Source organism: Cupressus sempervirens, chromosome 8 (assembly GCF_028749045.1).
Source record: "Cupressus sempervirens isolate cs-2001-9-10 chromosome 8, ASM2874904v1, whole genome shotgun sequence".
Taxonomy (NCBI): Eukaryota; Viridiplantae; Streptophyta; class Pinopsida; order Cupressales; family Cupressaceae; genus Cupressus; species Cupressus sempervirens.
The window spans coordinates 586,152,195-586,171,682 of record NC_143125.1 but is presented as its reverse complement, the minus strand read 5'-3'; the positions used below and the strand labels follow the sequence as shown (position 1 = coordinate 586,171,682).

The window sequence follows — 19,488 nt, the reverse complement described above, 5'->3', positions numbered from 1 at the left end:
AACTTGTCTTCCAGGTTTTTTTTCACAAATTTTTCTATGCCATATTCCTAAACCTCAGAAATATCGATGATATTCTCATCCCATTTGATCTTTTTAGATTCCTAGGCATTCATTATTTATTCTAAGGCTATTGTCGATTTATCAACTCTTGCATTGGTATTAGTAAAATGAGAGAAATAACTAGTTGCATGAGCATGAACAACATTCAACCACTCAATGTAGTCCTAGGAAATGGAGTGATCACTTTTAACCTATTTGATAAAGCTCTTATTCACCGGAGACTCAACATTGAGGACAAAAATGGCAATAGACAGAGCTTCTGCATTTGGGCTCTGAATTTCATGGATATACTTTACCATTTTCCACAATGATTGCTTTAGCTCCTATTTATCCTTTTGATCCTTCCATATACACTGGGAAATCCTAGTGTTCCCAACATTCCATATCTTTATACAAGTTTCCCTAGAGGCAGGGCCGAGAATGGTCTTCTCTACTGCATAAGCTTGGGGTTGTATTTCATCTATACCTTTCTCAGTCATTGGCTTCATTACATCTGCAATCCACTACCCTATATTCTCATCAATGTTCAACAAAGTTTCAATCTTTTTCCTTTTGGTCTTAAGGCATTGACTTACCATATCACCCAATGGGAGAGTCACTAGCATTATGCTTCTATTGTTACTCACTGATAACTCAAATTGATTAGGGACATGAGGATTCTCTTTGGGAGGAGGATTTTGTAACACAGGTGATGAATTGAGTTCCATTGCACTTAAAGAGTTAGCACCTTCTATTGGTTTTTGACATCCTTGTTCCATCTCACCAATCAAGGATTGCCTATTCCCTCTATCTCCTCTCTTAAGTCAAGCTCTATCATTGCTGGTTTGTCATGAGTCTTACTCAAGCTCTTCACCTAATCTTGCTTCTTCCTACTATGAGAATGGGTCCACTTGAAAAAAGGAGGAAGATGAACTAAACCTTGAATGGAGTTTTTAGGTTCAACACTTGGCTTTAGCTTTCGTGTAGTGGGGAGAAGGAACAACTTCATTAGAATCGAGAACAACTAAAGGTGAAATAGAACTACCATGAATTATTTGACCACTATGAGTTACTTATCCTAATTGCTTCTTGCTTATGAGCCATTGCTTTGTTCTAGTTAGGATGGGTAGGGTTCTTGTATGTAGGTTGTCTACTTCTGGTATTGTCCAGTCAATCTCTAGTAATGGGTAAGATTCCACTTGCTCAATGTAAGCTAGGTCACAACTTCTTCATCTATTTCCTCAATTACGCCAAAAGTATCTAGTGAGAGATTGAAATATTTGATTTGTGCTAGTGACAACCTTGACCATAGCCTCCTCCTAAGTTCATAATCATTCTAGTAGTTAGCCTAGGAATCTTCTAAATGGGGTACATGAAAAGTAGAGGAAATTAGCTCAAAGTATTTTAGGGAAAACTCCTGACTGTAATAGTTAGGAATAGTGGAATAGGTTAAAAGGTTCATGGATTAATTCTCAACTTTAAGCTTAAGAGCATCTTGAATTTTCCTACATTTGTAATGTCCAAGTTCAATAGGAAAGGTGTAACCAAAGCCTTTTTGAGTTTTATAGTTCTTTTCAACCTCCACCAATTGTTTGCATATCTTGATCAACATGAAATGGTCTAGGTAGTGTCGAGGTAACCTTAGAGGCTTTCCCTCATATCCCCCAATCTTGAGATAGGTGAATTTGCAAAATTGAGTAAAGAAACTAGCATAAATATCAATCAAATGGGTGGCTTCCTCAACCTCACATTCTCTTTCCCTTGCAATTTAAGCACCAATTTGGCCAGAAAAGTGTCTTGGACTATCTTGAAACCTTCAAGGTTTTGACTCTTCTACAAGAGAGGATAATACTCATAAATGTACATGCTTGGATTCTAGTTTGAGTATGGTAAACCTTTCCATTCTTTTTTTTAATCTTGGATATAAAAATAATATGAGGTCATATAGAAACTAGATGTTCCAAAAGCCTAAGAGAGTTCTTCCTGTAGCCTAGTAGCTATTATATCTTCCCAATCAATGAACTTATCTTCCCCCAAAATAGTCTAGTGAAAAAGTAAATCCAATTCTCCCAATGAAAAGCATGTGGGTTCCCTTTCACCATGTTTAGCAACACAATGACATCCTTAACCTCAGGGATCATGTGTTCTCTAGTCAATAGACATGCAAGGCAAAAATACCCTCTCACAGATTTGAAAAGCCATATTTTTGTAGTGTTGTTGTTAAATTCAGTGACATCCATGGAAAATTAGGCATAGGAAGAACTAATAGTCCAATCTTCATAAATTTCATGTGGGGGATTTCTCAGAGCACCTATGATAGCAACTCGATTAACATACACTAGGAATTTTCCATTAAAGGTATGAATAGACTTTTCAATTGTATCATATCTATCTCTACATGCTAAGACTAACTCAAGGTAGGAGAAAGATTCTTGGAAAGTAGACTCTTGTAGCAAACCACTCTATGAAACTTTCTGAGATATGAAACTGGGTTTTGGGTTTGTAATTTTCCCATGTCCTCTTTAGTAAGGATTGTATCTTCCATGTCAGGCATGATACTACTTATAATAGACTCCCTAACCTTATCACATAGCTTTGGGTGGAATGGAGTGACCATTATAAGAATTTAACCAGAATAAAAAAATACAGAAAGAATGCATGACCCTTAAGAAATATAGAAAGAAATGATACCTGAAAGATGAAGGGCTAGAGACTCACTATGTTGAGTTCATGCAGGCTTGTAGAAACATAAAGCTTAAAAGCTACCACTGCGTACATCCAGAAAAAAAAAAAAATCTTTACCAAAATTAGAAATGGTAGGGGAATGAAAACAAGGTGACATCCACTTAAAACACAAAACTTGGACTAATAGTGTGTGGATGGTTGACAAGATTGATGATAGGACAAGTATTTTGATCATTAAAAGGTCACCTAAGTTCAACACATTTCATGACATGCCTTACCATCATTACTTTTAACTCCTAATTAATATAAATATTTTTTTGTAGATTTGGTAAACATTGTGCTTTCATTGAGCTATCAACCTAGACACGTGACATCAAAGGCATCTATCTTTATGACCAAGTGAACATGGATAGTTAAACTACACATTAGTTCAATGTTTAAGTTCAATAGTCACGATATATTGAAGACTATGCTTATGACAACAAACTAGAAATGAAGGTGGGCCCATGAACCTTGAACAAAGTGTTCATAGTTCAAGTTCAACTCTAATGATGAGTGACAGTAACTAGGATGATTGAATTTCTCGATTCCACCAAGAAAACCAATAAACTTATGAACCTTGAACATAGAACAAAGTGTTCAATGTTGAAGTTCATAGATTTTTTCGATGAAGAGACTTAAAAACAAAGAACGTCGAAAAAAATAATGTTCACAATGGGTATTCAATAAGAGATCATCCTTTTATGGTAGCTTAACTATTACCATAATCATGTACAAGAAGTAAATATAGACCATTCAAGGGTAATACTTGGCTTTGGCTGGGCATTCAGACTATGAGGGACTAAAAAGGAATTCATACATCTCTGGTTTCACACTAAGACTAACAAAATGGAATGGAACCTAACCTCAAACACAAAAAAATTATAAAGTAGAAAACACTAAAGCTAGAAAAGCTTCAGATCCTATCCATTATAAGACAGGGGTAAATTGGTGCCATCTAAGTACCTGAGCTTGAAAGAATTTTCTTGAAGAACTTTGTTGATTTTGAATGGTCCCTTCCAAAGTGATTCAAATTTTCCATGTGTGCCCCTCGGTTCTCTTCTTTTATCCCATAGCAATACTTTATCATTATTCATGTCATTGAAGTAAATGACAATTATTTTGTTCAATAGGTGTCCAAAGGAGGAATTCATCTCCCTTTGAAAGGTGGCACCTGCATTAATGAGCCCAAAAGGCATCCTACTATATGCAAAGGTTCCCCATGGTGTGGTAAAATTAGTTTTTTGTTGGTCCTCCAGAATCACACTGGTCAAATTATACTCGAAGAAACTATCCAACATGGACATCATTTCTGAACTGACCACCATTTGGAGGATGTGATCCATGTGAGGCAAAATAAAATTATCCTTTAAACTCACTTGATTCAAATTCTTGAAGTCTACATAGATTCTAATCTCGCTACTCTTCTTCCAAATAGGAACTATATTGACCACCCATGTGTAGTGATGAATGGGATAAATTATGCATGCTTTCAACATCTTATATACTTCTTTAAAAATTGCATCCGCCACCCTAGGGTTATAATTTCTAAGCTTCTGATGGAAAGGAACCACAACTATTTTCAAAGGAATCTGATGTTTGAATTTCTCTTGCTGGAAATCTTTCAAATATTTATAGGACTAGGTGAACACATCATTGAACTCTTTTAACAGCTTCAAGAATCTATTTCTTTCTGATTCATTGCAACCTTTACCTAAGTTAACTAGCTTAGGATTATCTTCTAAACCAATGTTCACCTTTTCGCATTCACTTGAAAGTTCTTCTATCTCTCTCATATTTCTACTAAAACAACAATCCCTTTGATCAAAAAGTGACTCCAAAGTGACTAGGCCTTTAGGGATGTGATTTCCCTTCAATTGAATGAGACCATTCTTAGGGTCATTTTCATGATCTAGGGGAGATCCAAAATTCCTAAAGTTAGAACCTTCAAAGTGAAGGGATTGAAATGGTGTTGTCCCTTGGAGAAATGCACTAATGTGAGTGTCATTATCAAAAATTTGCCAAGAGTTTGGATTATCAGGCACAGTAGGATAGTGAACCTATTTAGTTGTATAGATATCATTTTGAAAATTTGGACAAGGAATCATGAGGGATGCTGATCTAGCCAAGGAATTAGGCCTGGTATTATGTTCTCTAGGCATAGATTCTATGGAAAATGCTTGAAGCCCTTCAATCTCATCCCATACCGTATTTCTATAGTGTCCCAACTTGAGATTCTTCACAACAAAGATATTTCATACTTGTTTGACCACAAGTTCAAAATCTCCTTTAGCTTTTAACTACTTAACCCCTTTCTTTTTAGCTTCTTCAAAACCTAGAAGTAAGGCCTCATACTTTGCAATATTGTTTGTGTTCTCAAACTGAAGCTTGAAAACTTTAGGTATAATCTCGCCTGAAGGTGTAATTGAACAACTCCAACACCTGAACCAATTGAAGCACAATTGTCATAAAATTCTAAAGTAAATAGACCTTGTTTAGACACATCTCTTGGACATGTTAGCTCCTTAGATGAAAAAAAAAATTTAGCAAAGTTAGTTTCAGTGTACATGATATGGGATCTAGGGTTTTCAGATGCCAGGACTATGTATTTGGCCTTACTTTTTGGATTAAGCACAAATTTCTTATCTCCAATTGGAATAGTAGTCTAAGACCAATCTAATCTTACTTCCCGACCTAAGTCTTTACAAAATGTTCTACTTAGAAGCATCCCATAGCTAGCAGGGATATCTACAACTAGGATGGTCAATTTAAGCATTTTGTCTGGGAACTCAGTTAAGGCTACTTGGGCATATTTTATTTGTCCTACAAGGGGAACTTGTTTGGAATTCATGGCTTGGAGTGGGTTGGGTTTTTCAGCAATTGCATATGCTTAAGATATTTTAGCATGATCAAATGTTTCACCATTATTGAGTCCTTTAGCCAGATCAATATTTGTTTTAGAATTGTTTCTCGAGCTATCCCACTAGTACATTATAGGTCAAATTTTGACCTAAATTTTTGAACAACATATGAAGATACTTGTTCAATAATTTTATTTTTATTTTTTATGCTCGAGTTTTTTAGAAGTTTGACCAACTTAGGGTTTCCCAATTTGGTCAAAATTTTGACCAACTTGGGTTGTATTAACAAAATAGTCAAAAGTTTGAATGTGTTAATTTTTTATTATGTCTTCACACACTATTGGAGGTATTGGAGCTGAGGTTTGTGGGAGCTAAATAATCATATCTCATGGGAGTTGAGGATTGTAGGAGCTATTTCCAGAGCTAAGGATTTTGTGCAACACCACATGGAATGAGCAACGAAAAAGCGCTTATTTTGGTACAATAAGTCTACCATTGTTTAACAAGGTTTCAAAACACAACAATGAAATTCAATCACGGGCTTCGGTCCCTTCAAACAATTCATACTCAGTCAAAGAGTTAGATTTAAAGGGTAATTATATATCCCCTTGAGCTTTGAATGTTTTTTAGAAATGTTATTGAGTATTTTTAGTTGCAATAATAATGTATAGCATATCTCATGGGAGTTATGTGGTTTCTAGCGGATACATGTATATCTTTGATGCCCTATTTATTGTACATCCAAATCGAACCACCTTGTTAGGTTTCATAGTTAGTAGGAGTTATTTTTATAAGTTTTTGTGTGCATTGACACTTTGAATAATTGTGCCTAGAAAAATCATCAAATCTTTTCGTGATTAGGATTTGAGATTGTGGGACTATGTTTGTAAAGTTTTCTTTTTCTTGCATTAAGTTCAATATCTTTTTACCATGTTTCCTTAAATGAATTATGTTGGATGCTCTAACCACAAGATGATAGACTGATTCTAGATTGTAATACATGCATTTTCAATATTCTTATATTTATTACTATTTTAAGTAAAAAATGTAGATTCATTATAAATCTATTAGTTTTATGATCAAAGACCCATATTATGTGGAAAAATTTACTTTAAAATATATTAGAAATATTTGTTTTCAATTGTATCTCTATGAATACAATAAATTCCAAGATCTATTTTTGACGTGTAGAAGTGTTTTAAGAATTCAAAGAAATTTATCTTGCAATGTACGAGAAGCTCAAAGTTTAGAAAGATTTCATCTATGTTTAATGGTAGAAGGATTTCAAGCAATATAATTTTCTTCTTCTCTTTAAATACGCCTATATATTTTTGGGATTATGATTTGTGTTCAATAACGAATGAGATTGATCTCTTCTTTTTGTAGATTGTTGCTCGTGGAGTAGCAGTCAGGACATACAATTTTGCTGCAACAAACTTTAAAGATACACCTGTGTATAAGGAAGCTATTGAGTCTCAAGGATTGTTTGAAGAGGCACCTGAAACACTTGAAACTCTATAAGAGGTATTCAACTCAAAATTGAAAGAATATAAAGTGATTTTATTTTCTGCATTTGTGATTATAGATTGCTAGAGAGTGGGCATTGAGATTATTTTGAGTTTACTTATCAATGATAAGTTCTTGGCAAAAAATGAAGTCACTTGAATGTCATGAACAAGGATGGGAACTTCATTATCAACATGACCAATATCATAATCATATATGAAAGATTCTTTAAATAAATTAGTTAATAAAATGAAAAATAAAATTCTATTTATTAAAAACAAATAATTAATAACATTTGAATAAATAAGAAAATACGATTTAACTAAATTAATAACTATATAAAATAATAAACTAATGATATAAATATGATTAAATAATATTTCATTACTTCGTAGATAAATGCATAAAATAATGATAAGACAAAAAAATTGAACTTTAGTGACTGGAAGAATAACACTAGCATATGCTAAAATAACCCTAAATAGCTAAAATGATTGTGAAATAGTTTTAATTATTTAAGTAGATATATTAGAGATATCCATGTTGGTAATTTCTCTCACAATAGAATTTAGTAGTTACTGCCAACTAGCCGGAAACACTCAAATCATATTTGATTTTGTCAATGCATGTCTTTTACAACCAATTACATGAGCTCATTACATCGTGGGCCAGTAAAAAAATACAAAGATTTTTAAGCTAATAAGAGAATGACACTTGGTATAATGTGAGAATTTGCTTGAATTGGAATTTTTCGATTGGAGAAGACAACTTGGTACCACCTCATCATCCTTATCCTATAGCTCCATTTGAGAAGATGTGTTTTGAATGCTGGTCTGTGCAATGTGGCTACTAAAACTACAAATATTTCTTTGTCAATTATTAGAAAGTAACTCTCAACATTTCTAACTTTTATTAGCTCTTCTAAAACTATCAACTTCTTGAGGATGAATGTGCTGGCCAATGTTCTCAAATGCCTCATCTTGCGAGTCTTCTCTATCTGTTGAGATCTTTCTCATGCCTTAACTTGAATTTACATCTTGAACTTTTATCATGATCTAATTTGAACTTGATTGTATTTGAAGATGTCTTCATGTGATTGTACCTGGCTTGATCTTGAACCTAAATTGCAGTTTGATGATGTATCTTCCTCTCATTTGGATGTCTTGAAACTTGAAGCACTCCTCATGTAGATTGATCTCATTTGATGGCATCCTAAAAGTAAATATAACTAAAAAATATTACAGAGACAACTTTCTCATAAAATCTAGGGGCACTCTAGGGTTAGCTTTAGTTATATCTTAAACTTGTATAATCAATTCACCTAAAATTCTTAATTAGTTCAAGGTATAGGATTGCATTTATTACTATATTTTTGTATTTCTTAATTTTCACCAAAAAGGAAAGCTTAGAGTGATATGAATGTAGGATTTAGTGAGAAGCAACATTGGCGAATCTTTGAAATTTGATTTCAACATGGAGAGGTATAGTTTCAATAACTATCCATGAGAATTCATCATAGATATAAATGAGAGTAAGAATCAAAAAGTTTAGATTGTGCAATATTACTTGAGGAACTAAGAGATAAATCACTTTGATTATAAATTTGGGCTAACATGTTCTCCTCGAGTGAGCTCAAGTACTCTTCGTAGGCACAATAATTTGTAGAAGACCATTATGTTGCAATGAGATCTCCTATGTACCATGCTGACTATAAACTTATTGTAGATGAATAATTAAATACCAAGGTGATGAGCTTGTTGATTAAATATTGTATAATGAAAATTGTATATTGTACAATTAACAAAGAGCATTGTAAGAGAACAACTTCTCATTGATTATAATATGGGTGAATTTGAGCAAGGTGACCAATTTATCTTTCAAAACCATATGTGCAAATATAAAAATTAACTACAACATGTCCAATATTTTTGTAGATATACACATTAATTAGACCAATTTTTTTTTTTCAAAACCATATGTGCAGATATAAACATTAAGTAAAACATGTCCAATATTTTTGTAGATATAAACATTAATTACACCAAATTTTTCTTTCAAAACCATATGTGTAGATATAAATATTAAGTACAACATGTCCAATATTTTTGTAGATATATTTTCTTGTGAAGAAAGACCAAACTTGACAATATGAGCCCAAAATAAAATTACGAGACACTTGCTAGATTGTGGTCTAAGTTCCAAAGAAAAGTTGATAAATATAATTGTCCTTGCAAAAAGTGTAAGGGCTTAACGAATCAAAGAATTCTAATAACAACAGCCCAGAGTCATTGTAGGAAACACAGTCATGTTGAAGGGGGCCATGATTTTCATCGATTGGTGAATGTGGATTTCTAACTGGAGGAACATGAAGGTGTGAATATCTAAGCTGAGGATAACACTCCCATGGAAGCAGATGATAATGTGACAAATGAAATGATTGAAGAAGATGGTTTTGGTGCAACTAATGAAGATGCTCATGATGATGATACTAGCACATCTGATAATGATGATGAAGATGGTCTTTATATACCTATACTTGAGAAGGTATACAAGCCCCTATACCAAGGCTCCCAAACAACTCTTCTCTCTACTATAGTGTTGTTGGTGAACTTGAAGGTTATGAATAGTTTATCCAATGTAGCAATGTCACATAGTCATCTTCAATGTTAGCATACCATTACTATTCATTATATTAACAATTCATATTTGTTGTTATAGGTTGATATGTGAGTTTTTGTTACCACCATCAAACATTATGCCTCGTTCATACCATGAATTATCTACCATTATGAATCAAATTGGAATGAAGTATCAAACAATACATGAATATCCCAATGATCACATTCTATATCGTAAACAACAGGAATTTGCAACAAAATGCCCTGATTGTCATATTAGTAAATATCGGTTAGATCAAATAAAAAAAAAGGTTCCCCATAAGATTCATCGATACATTCCCATTATTCCACGTCTGGAACGATTATTCAAGTGCACTAGCTTGTCACAATTTATGGATTACCATGCACGCAATAGAAGTCAAGATGACAATATGAAAATTTTTGCGGATGGTTTTGCATTTAAAGAGATAGAAAAAACATGACCACACTTTAAAAAAGAATCTTGTAATGTCAAGCTTACATTGATAGTGGACGATGTCAATCCATTTGGAGATATGAAATCTGTTTGCTCAGTGTGGCCTGTTTTTGTTATTAACAATAACATTCCTCCTTGGATGTCTATAAAGAGGGAGCACATAATGTTGTCAATGATTGTACCAAGTATTTTTTCATTTAATTATTATCTAAATTAATTTATAAATAATTTATCAAAATGGTCATAATAATTATGTAATATTTCTGTTCATTCAATTACTAGGTAAATACCAAGTTAAGGATATGAATGTCTATATTGAAACCTTTATTGATGAGTTGTTGAAGTTATGGAATAGTGTCACTATGCATGAAATCTCTAGCTAATAGGAGAAAGATAATTTTGATACCATGAAATGCTTGTATGGATAATACATGATGCCCCTAGGCTAACTCATTTTTGTGATATGTTATATTGTTAAGGTCATATATTTTTGGTTTTTTATAATGCTTACACATTTTTGTTGTATGTTTAACTTGCACATGATAATTGTACATGATCTTTTAGGTCTTCAAAAAAAGGGAAAATTTGCATGTCTAGTTTGTGGTCCAAAGATGAAATCTCATTATTCAAGAAGTTTAGGAAAGTAAGTGTTTGATGAGTTTAGAAACTTTCCCCACAATAATCATAAGTATCAAATTACTGAAAAACATTTTTTTAATGGAAAAGAAGAGACAACATCAAGGCCACGAAGAATGACACCTCATCTATGGAAGTTGGAATACAATCAACTAAATCACCAAGGTAATGTCCATTTTATGGTCTGAAGTTTGAAATTTATATATTTATATTGTCTTTTATATAGTAATGATGTTACTGATGCTCATGAAGGTTGTTAAGGCATGAATGACCAACTTCCTAGAGGAATAAAAAGTTATCCTACTCAATTTAGTAGGTTACTATACTACAAAGATCTCCCAATCGTTCATTTATTTGATGCTATGTATATTGGAAAGAAAGTAATAGAGACACTATGGAAAATATTGGATAGAAGGCGTGACAGAGAAAAAATTGCCAAAATTTGTAATGACATTCATGAATACGCTGATGCACTAAAAAATTTCATTGAATCAAATAGAAATGGTGACTGCATAAATATGAGTGCCCTTCCTTAGTTATTAATAGGGTAGCAAAGTGATGCATTAAAAGAGGTCATAAAATTTTTTTCCCATAGGATTTGCTGCACCTATAAGCAATCTTGTATCAAAGAAAGGTGATTTTGCACTAGTAGATTTGAGGTCATTTTTCGACCAATTTTTTTGACCATTTATTAAATTGGTCGGTATGGAAAGGGAAACTATGGCTTTTTTTAAATCTATGCCCCTGTTGGTTGAAATTTTGACCAACACGAGTTTAATATCTAAAAAGGGCAAATGCTGCCCATTTCATTGTATTCTCTATTCAACAAATGCCACCCATTTCATTGTATTCTCCATTCAGCTTCAATGTGCGTGAGGGAGTTGAAGAACCAGGGAGCTTTGAGTGAAAATGTAGATTTACAGGTTTATTTTTATGATAGAGATCCACATTAGTGTTTAATTGTATGCATCACATGCAATCCAGTGGCTTCTTGCATCGAGAGGCAGGCATTAGTTGCAGAGGCCCTCATAAAACCTGTGGCCTATTCATTTAGCTTTTCCATTTCACATTGCCATGATGAATGAGTGTTTTCACGAAGTTCTGTGCGAGTCTTATTGAAGAGACCTTTCTATTGGTCTATCACAGATTTTCAATATAACAGGTAAGCTTTTGGAAATATTAAACCTCGATTGTTGTGCTCTTGTTTATTTAGAGATTTTATGCCTTCATTCTCTATGTTTTTAAAGTGCTCGATACATGTTATGTTACTCAATGCTGATGAGATGCATCATTATGCAAAATGGTGATTGGTTTGCATTATTATTTAATGTTTTTTTTTAAAACAATGTGTTTTTGAACTGCGAAATCCTTGCTCTAATTCCTGTGTTCTAATCATATATTGATCTTCTCCCTTTATTTCCATTTTTCTCCATCTATAACTAGACTGCAGTTGTATTTTAAGACAATGATCAAAGGAAGACATTGAGTTCAGAACATCCTGAAATTAAAATAGTTCAACTATTCCATTGGGTTTTATGAAATTGGGTGTACCAAAAACTGTTATGACGGAAATAAATAAATTGCAGTGATTTTCCTAGAAAGAAACTTAGAGTCATTTACTGTGAATCTATCGAGAAATACATGCATTCAATGAATACTAAGTGAGTCCTTTGCCCTATCTCTTTTGGGCTGTTGTGAAAGAATGATATCATCTTTGATTCTCTTATTTGTTTTATGCTTTTTTTCATGTCAAGCCATTATGACAATTGGCTTACTATACTTTATCAGTAACCTGTTTGCCTCACAGGGGTTTCATACTTTATATGGCATGAGACCTGTTCTCTTCTATTGATCTTTGTTTCACATCTAAGCCGTGATCTTCATTTCTTTGAACCTTTCTTAAACCCTTTAATTTCTTCCATAAAGTGTTTTTTTATACATTTAATTACATCATTTTTGATAAATAGAGAGGCTTGAACCAAATCTTCTTTCAATAGAGGTTGGTGTGGACTATGCACACTCTCCATAATGGTTTCAAAATGATAAAATTGGAGGTTTATAGGATCTTTTAGCTTCAATAGCTCTCTATTCCATACTAGTTCTAAAGAGGGCTTAACCTCTCCCCTTGCCATTTTTGCAAGGCCTTTAAGAAATTGACCCACTCCTCGTCCGTCACATATACTATGGTGGAAACTCACTCCCACAACAAAACCACTACATGCAAAACGAGTTACCTATATGAAGTAAATACAAGAAATAACAACAAAATAATGCACAAATCTTGTTAAAAAATCATATATTAAATCATTAGTATAAATTGAAATAAATAAGTTACAAAACCATCAAATGTAATGAAAATGATAACTAAAAAAATACTAGAAACTAGGAGATCCAAAAAGTTGCTTGAATATAGAAATTGGAAAAGAAAATTCAAGATAATAAAACCCAATGTAAGAGAGTAATACAACTCAATATAGGATAGTAAGAGTCAAGGATTTCGGAGTATCCATTCCACCAAATTTGTTAGTGGCATCGATCTTAGAGTCTTACACTTAGCAATATTAGAATATTCTTGGTGGGTTTGTTAAGAACCATTCAACTTCACCAATCATTAACATATGTTTTGATATATGAAAATTGTAAGTAATAGAATTGACTTATCGTAACATTGTTATCATTTTGTTCAAACTCCCATTAGAACACTTTTTGTCAACAAATGTTTCAATATACTAAAACTATGAATAATAAGATTGCCTTACCTTGGTGGTGTTATCATTTTGTTCAAACTCCTCTTCCATCTATGACCTTTCCAACTCATTTTTGAAAGCAAAAGCATAACCCTTCTCCCCACCCCCCTTCTCCTCAGGGAAGAATTAAGCTTGGAATAAAAAAGTCAACTTTAACTATTTAACACTTTGGTCTAGGAATTAAGCTTAGTGTGTGATGTTTAAGCTGTTCCTTCTCCCCGACCCCAACCCCAAAGATAAAACACTTTCTAAAGGAGATAAACTTAATCCTTCACTTTTCTATAAATAAAAAAGCAAAGAAAAGAATTACTTGAACAACCAGAAGATGAAAGTTCTTGATAGGAGTAGTAATAGGTGGAAGTGAATAAAGCAGCTACTGAAATGATGGGTTGCTATCATCCAAATCTACCAAGGCTGAAAGAGTGTTATCTGCCATTGCTTCCACAAACAAAGCACCCTCACCTGTGAAATCCACTTCAAAATCCCCATTTTCTTTTCCTCTGAGCCTCCCAGCCAAGGGAAAATAATATAGTAGAGAAAGAAAACTGGTTTAAAATTAAATTATGTAAAAGTTTTTTGTATCAATCTTTCAGATAAGATTTCATGATTCATCATCAGGATATTATGAATCAAAAAGTGGGCTACAAAAATTGTGTACACAATTTAATCTAGAGATAGCTTTCTCTATACAATCTGGATTGTGGAAATCTCTTATCATTGATACTAAGTATGAATGATCCAACCATATTAAACATCTTACACAATTTGCTAAATAGAGATGAATGGGTGTTTAACCTTGAAGGTTTGATTGTTTCCAAGAGTCAATGCAGTGGGGAAACTTCTATCAATTGTGCTTGTTGCTACTGTAATTAACCAGAGAGCTGTATTTGTAATTGTATTTGAGTAAGGTCTAGAGTTTCCACCTAAACAAACTACAAAAATTCCTTTTTCTAGAGCATGAAATGACCCAATAGCAATTGCATCATCAAAATAAGCATCTAGTGAAGGTGGTGATCCAAGAAACATAGAGAGCACATCCACACCATCATGAATTGCATCATCAAATGTAGCAAGTATATCAGTTGAATTGCAATCACTAGTAGCCCAACATACTTTGTATCTTGCACAAACCCCCCACCCCCCTCTGTAGGACCTTTGTGCACAACTACTGATACATTTGTCTATTAGTATAGATAATTTGGAGTCCATAATTATTAAGACATCTTAAATATTGAATGACACTTTGAAATGACCACTTTTCAACACTTTGATGCTTAATGAATTCTACAAGAAATTTTATTGATATGGAAAATGAAATAATTTTTTTTAAAATAGTTAAATTACATTAAAAACAACAAAATAAATTGTTGAAATCTAATATATAATTTAGACTCAAAGAATGTACAAAATTAATTATAGTCACTTTCCCATTGCAAAAATACAAAATTACACAACTCAAAGCATGTCTATCCAGAAGCAAAATTGGCAATATACTTTTAGTCCAATCAATCAATTTGTCACATCAATAATTTAACACAGCTGGCTTTCTTGGGGCTCTGTCCAAGGAATTCTAGAATCAAAAGTGGAATCATTTTTGGATTTGAACTAAAAATTGTTTGGTCTAATCTACTCTTGGATGTGGTAACTTATCAACAATTGTTAGGCTTAATGAAAACCATTTAAAAAATGACATTTTGATGGCAGAAATTAGATAGACAATTTTTTTTCTTTGATTGATGGGACTAAATACAAATTCCTATGCATAGATAGACAATGACTCCAAACACAATATTTTCTAGACAAAAACTTTACTATCTTGAATAAGAAAATTAGAAATGAAGAATTCGAGAGAAGAATAATGGCATAGCTATACATAAGTGTGAATGCAAATGTAACCAATGATCTATGGATGACCAACTAAAGGAACTCTTTCTAGTGATGATCTATTATCTCAAATATGGTGTGATTCAAAGGAATTGGATAAAAAATAAATATCAGCTCAAGAACAAGAAAAAACATCAGGTTATTGTGAATGGACTTAAATGGTAATAAAGAGGCTTTTATATCTATGTGGTTGATGTTCTCAAGAGCCTCCAAAAGAAGCCTGTGAAAGATATGTCATCTGCATACCCATTTCTAGGCTATGAAATGCTCTTCCATGAAAAATTATGAAGAAATGTGCTTAATTTAGTAACATTAATGAAAATCTTCTATCCATGACTCAAATTGAGAGAGCCCAAGAATTTAAACAAGGCATTAGAGTGCTGTTGGTTTCTTTTTGCACCTAGGATCTTAATGTAACAATTTTTGGTTTTAATATGATGGTAGCTGATAATTTCAAATATAATAATGTGTAGTAAAACTTATGTTCAATCTGTGAATAATTTAACAATAAAATTAAACAAAAATGCAAAAATAAAACAAGAATTCAAAATAGAGCAAAATATGTCAACTAGGCTCAAAATACTTTAAAAAAATTGAAGTATACAAAAACTCATACCCATAAACGATATGATTAGGTCATTGAACAAACTATAAGAATGGTAGAGAAAAAAGAAAACTAGGAAAAGTACCAAAATAATTACTTTATTGAACAATACACCAACACTTTGGAGAGAGCCTCTCTAATTGTTTTTGCAGGATCAATAAAAATACTATCATGAGCATTGTAAACTAATAAGGAAGTAAAGATGTGTCTTCTTAACATGGCTAAGTTATCAATAGAGGAGAGGGGGAGAATAGTTTTGGGTGTAGGTAGAGAAGGGGCCACCATGACTAGTTTAGAGCTCTTCACCTTCCACTCTCTTGCCCCAACTTTCTCCATTCTTATTCTTTTGATACTCAAATTGTGAGATAGGAATTGATACTCAAATTGTGAGATTAAAATAGTGTGTAGAGATCCCTTATATATACTACTCCAACCAATAAGTAGCCAAATTATTCCCTTTATAACTGTTGCTACCTAAAACAAATTATGTTGTATATTTTTAGTAGGTTTTGTAATTATATTGTGACTATAAACATCACACTATCGACCCACTCTAGATTTTTCATTTTTAATCCCTTCACTAAATTGGCATCTCTTTATATTGTTAAAATAAATAACTCATGATCCTCAATAGCCAATTCTTGCATTTTCTGTGGGCAAAGAAATCTATTTTGAAAAAGAGTTGTTTCATAAAACCTGGTGCAAATGGGTTGGTAAACCCTTGGAAATACAACAAAATGCAAATTTTGACATTCATAATTGATTGTCACACTTAAACTCCAGAGGGCTCGATATACTGCATAAAAATCTGGCTATATTCGCTGCTTAAAAAACTGAAAGTCAATAGTGTGAACTCTTAAAAATTAGGAGGGAAAAAAAAGCCCAAAAGATATGATATATTTTTTTGTTCACACTTCATCCAACAATTGAATTGCTGGCTAGTTAAGATAAGATGGGTAATAAAGTCATGAACTATTTATTCTTCAGAAAAGCTGCACAGTGACAGAAGGGTGATAAATGAAACAATATATTTATATTACATGGTATTCAGAAAGTAAAGAGTACAATCATCACTACATTGCAATAGAAAGGCAAAATATATTCAATGGTTTTATGAATATATTCAATGGTTGTATTGTTTAGAATTGCTTCGGTAAAATCTATAATATTCTAGTGGACTTAAATGAACAAAACGAAAGAATAAAATTCAGAACTAGCATGATTGAATGAAACATAAGTATGATGTTATCAGCTTTTTGCAGTATCATCTATAAAGATAATAAAATAAAAGGGGGAAAATGAATCTTTATAATAAGGGGAAATTGTTTTAATCTTTATTTCATATTTGAAATCTTAAAAAAAAAAATGTCTTAACTTTTATAAAGAAATATATTGTTCAAAGAATCAAGATGACAAGCTCAAAATAAGTCACCCTACCACCCAATAACCTAAAATCAAGTATTTAACATTTTGAGCTTATAGATCCAAAAAAACAAGTATCCTTAAGTCTAATATCATAGCATCTAATACTTAGAATAAGTACAATAGAACTTGCATTTTACTAAAGAAACACTAAGGCACAAGAAGTAGATAGGAAGAAAAGGAAAGAGGAAAATAGGAAAAGAAACCGAGGAAGAATAATAATTAGAACTCCACATTTTGACACTAGAAGATCACATTCCATCCACCACAAACTTGAACTAACCTCGAGGAGTGATCTAACAATAGCTCAGATGAGGAGGGGTGGAACATAAACAATCTTGAGAAAAGAAGTAAGCTTATAGGTATCTTTAAAATGATCCAAAGGTACAACCATGGAAGGAACCACCATTACTTCTATGATTTCACTAATTTTCTTCATAGCCTCCTAATGGTGTTCACATATTTAATGAAACTCTTCAAGAGTGCCATATTCGTCAATGTCATAAAATATAAAACATAATAATCATTCTACAAAATTAATCATGTACTATTGCAAAGCATAATCTAAGACAGGAGGACCAATATTTTTATGAGTACAAATAAGGCCAACTCTTGAACATGGAGACAACATGATATCTAGATATGTGGTCAAGAATCTTGAAGCAATCTCAAAGAATATAGTAGTAGAATTCATCCTGGTCCATTTTTTGTCGAAGATCTCAAGAATGGCATGTCAATAATCTCATGATTATATAGTGGAGACGGTCTAGTAGTTGAGTATCCTAGCTTTGTGCTTCTCAAAATCCTACATGAATTGGGCCAAGGTTGAAAACACATGATTGACATACCTTTGTCAAGGTAAGTCATGTTCTCTATTTACAATATATTTGTAAAATTGCATGTAACTACCTATTGTATTATTTCACAATATATTGAAAAGATCATTTTTTAATGATTGCAGTTTGTCCTACCTCTATCCCTCCCACACCAGTCTGACAACAATATTAAACAAGTTATATATGATCTTAGAAAATAAACAAGGTTAGAAGTGTTATTTCTTAGATTTCTTGTACATATATTATATATATGACTTGCTTTGTTTTTTATGTAATTTATTGTATATTTTTATCTGAAATCTCATTTATATGTTCTTGCATGTTGAATCTCTTTTAGGTGGTTATCATCTAAAGAAATTGATTAAAAAAATATAAAATATTGGCAGATAAAAATTTCACATCATAAGATGTGGAATGCAAAAGTGTCTACCTTTAACTTTTTTCAATTTTCAATAACACTACCTCACACATCAAGTTGAGGAGATGGAATTGTGTGGACCTATACAAACTAGTTCAATGTGGAGGGTTGAGAGGCACTTGGAATTTATGAAGGGCTTGGTTTGACAAAGAGAACATCCTAAGGGTTCTATGGTAGAGGCATATATGGTATACCAGACCATGGTGTACATTACTGAATATCTTCCCAAGTTTGCATCAAAGATCCATGTAGATCACATTTGGGATCCTAACTCCATTAATAGATTCATAGGGGAGTACTTGATGGGGAAAGGTAGATTGAGGAAAGTGAGAAGTAATTATAAGATTTTATTGTAGTTAATTAATTCTTATCCATCATCAATATAATTTGTTTCTAATTGGTCTAGTTATTTTCTTTATAGTTGGTCGTGAGTGGGATGCACTACATTTCTATATTGCAAACAATCTTTGATTAGATTATGGTATGGATTCAAAAGTCTCAAGAAAATGGTTGCTCATTAACATAGGACAATGTTGCACTGTTGGTTAAAGAAGCTCATCGTAATAGAGATCTCAATATTATGCCAATGCTACTTGATCTAGCATATAGCTTAAGAGATAGAAAGGTACATAGGAGATTACTAATCATGACCCATAATTTTAATGTCAACTCACAAGTCAATGCAAATAATCTTGACATGTTTGAATAATTACAGATC

The 19,488-nt window shown here is 32.6% G+C and overlaps 1 pseudogene; it reads right to left on the bottom strand.

Annotated features, from left to right (window-relative positions):
* Positions 1–12,739: 12,739 nt before the first annotated feature.
* LOC149543798 (taxadien-5-alpha-ol O-acetyltransferase pseudogene) lies at positions 12,740–16,430 on the bottom strand (annotated as a pseudogene).
* Between the last annotated feature and the right edge of the window lie 3,058 nt (positions 16,431–19,488).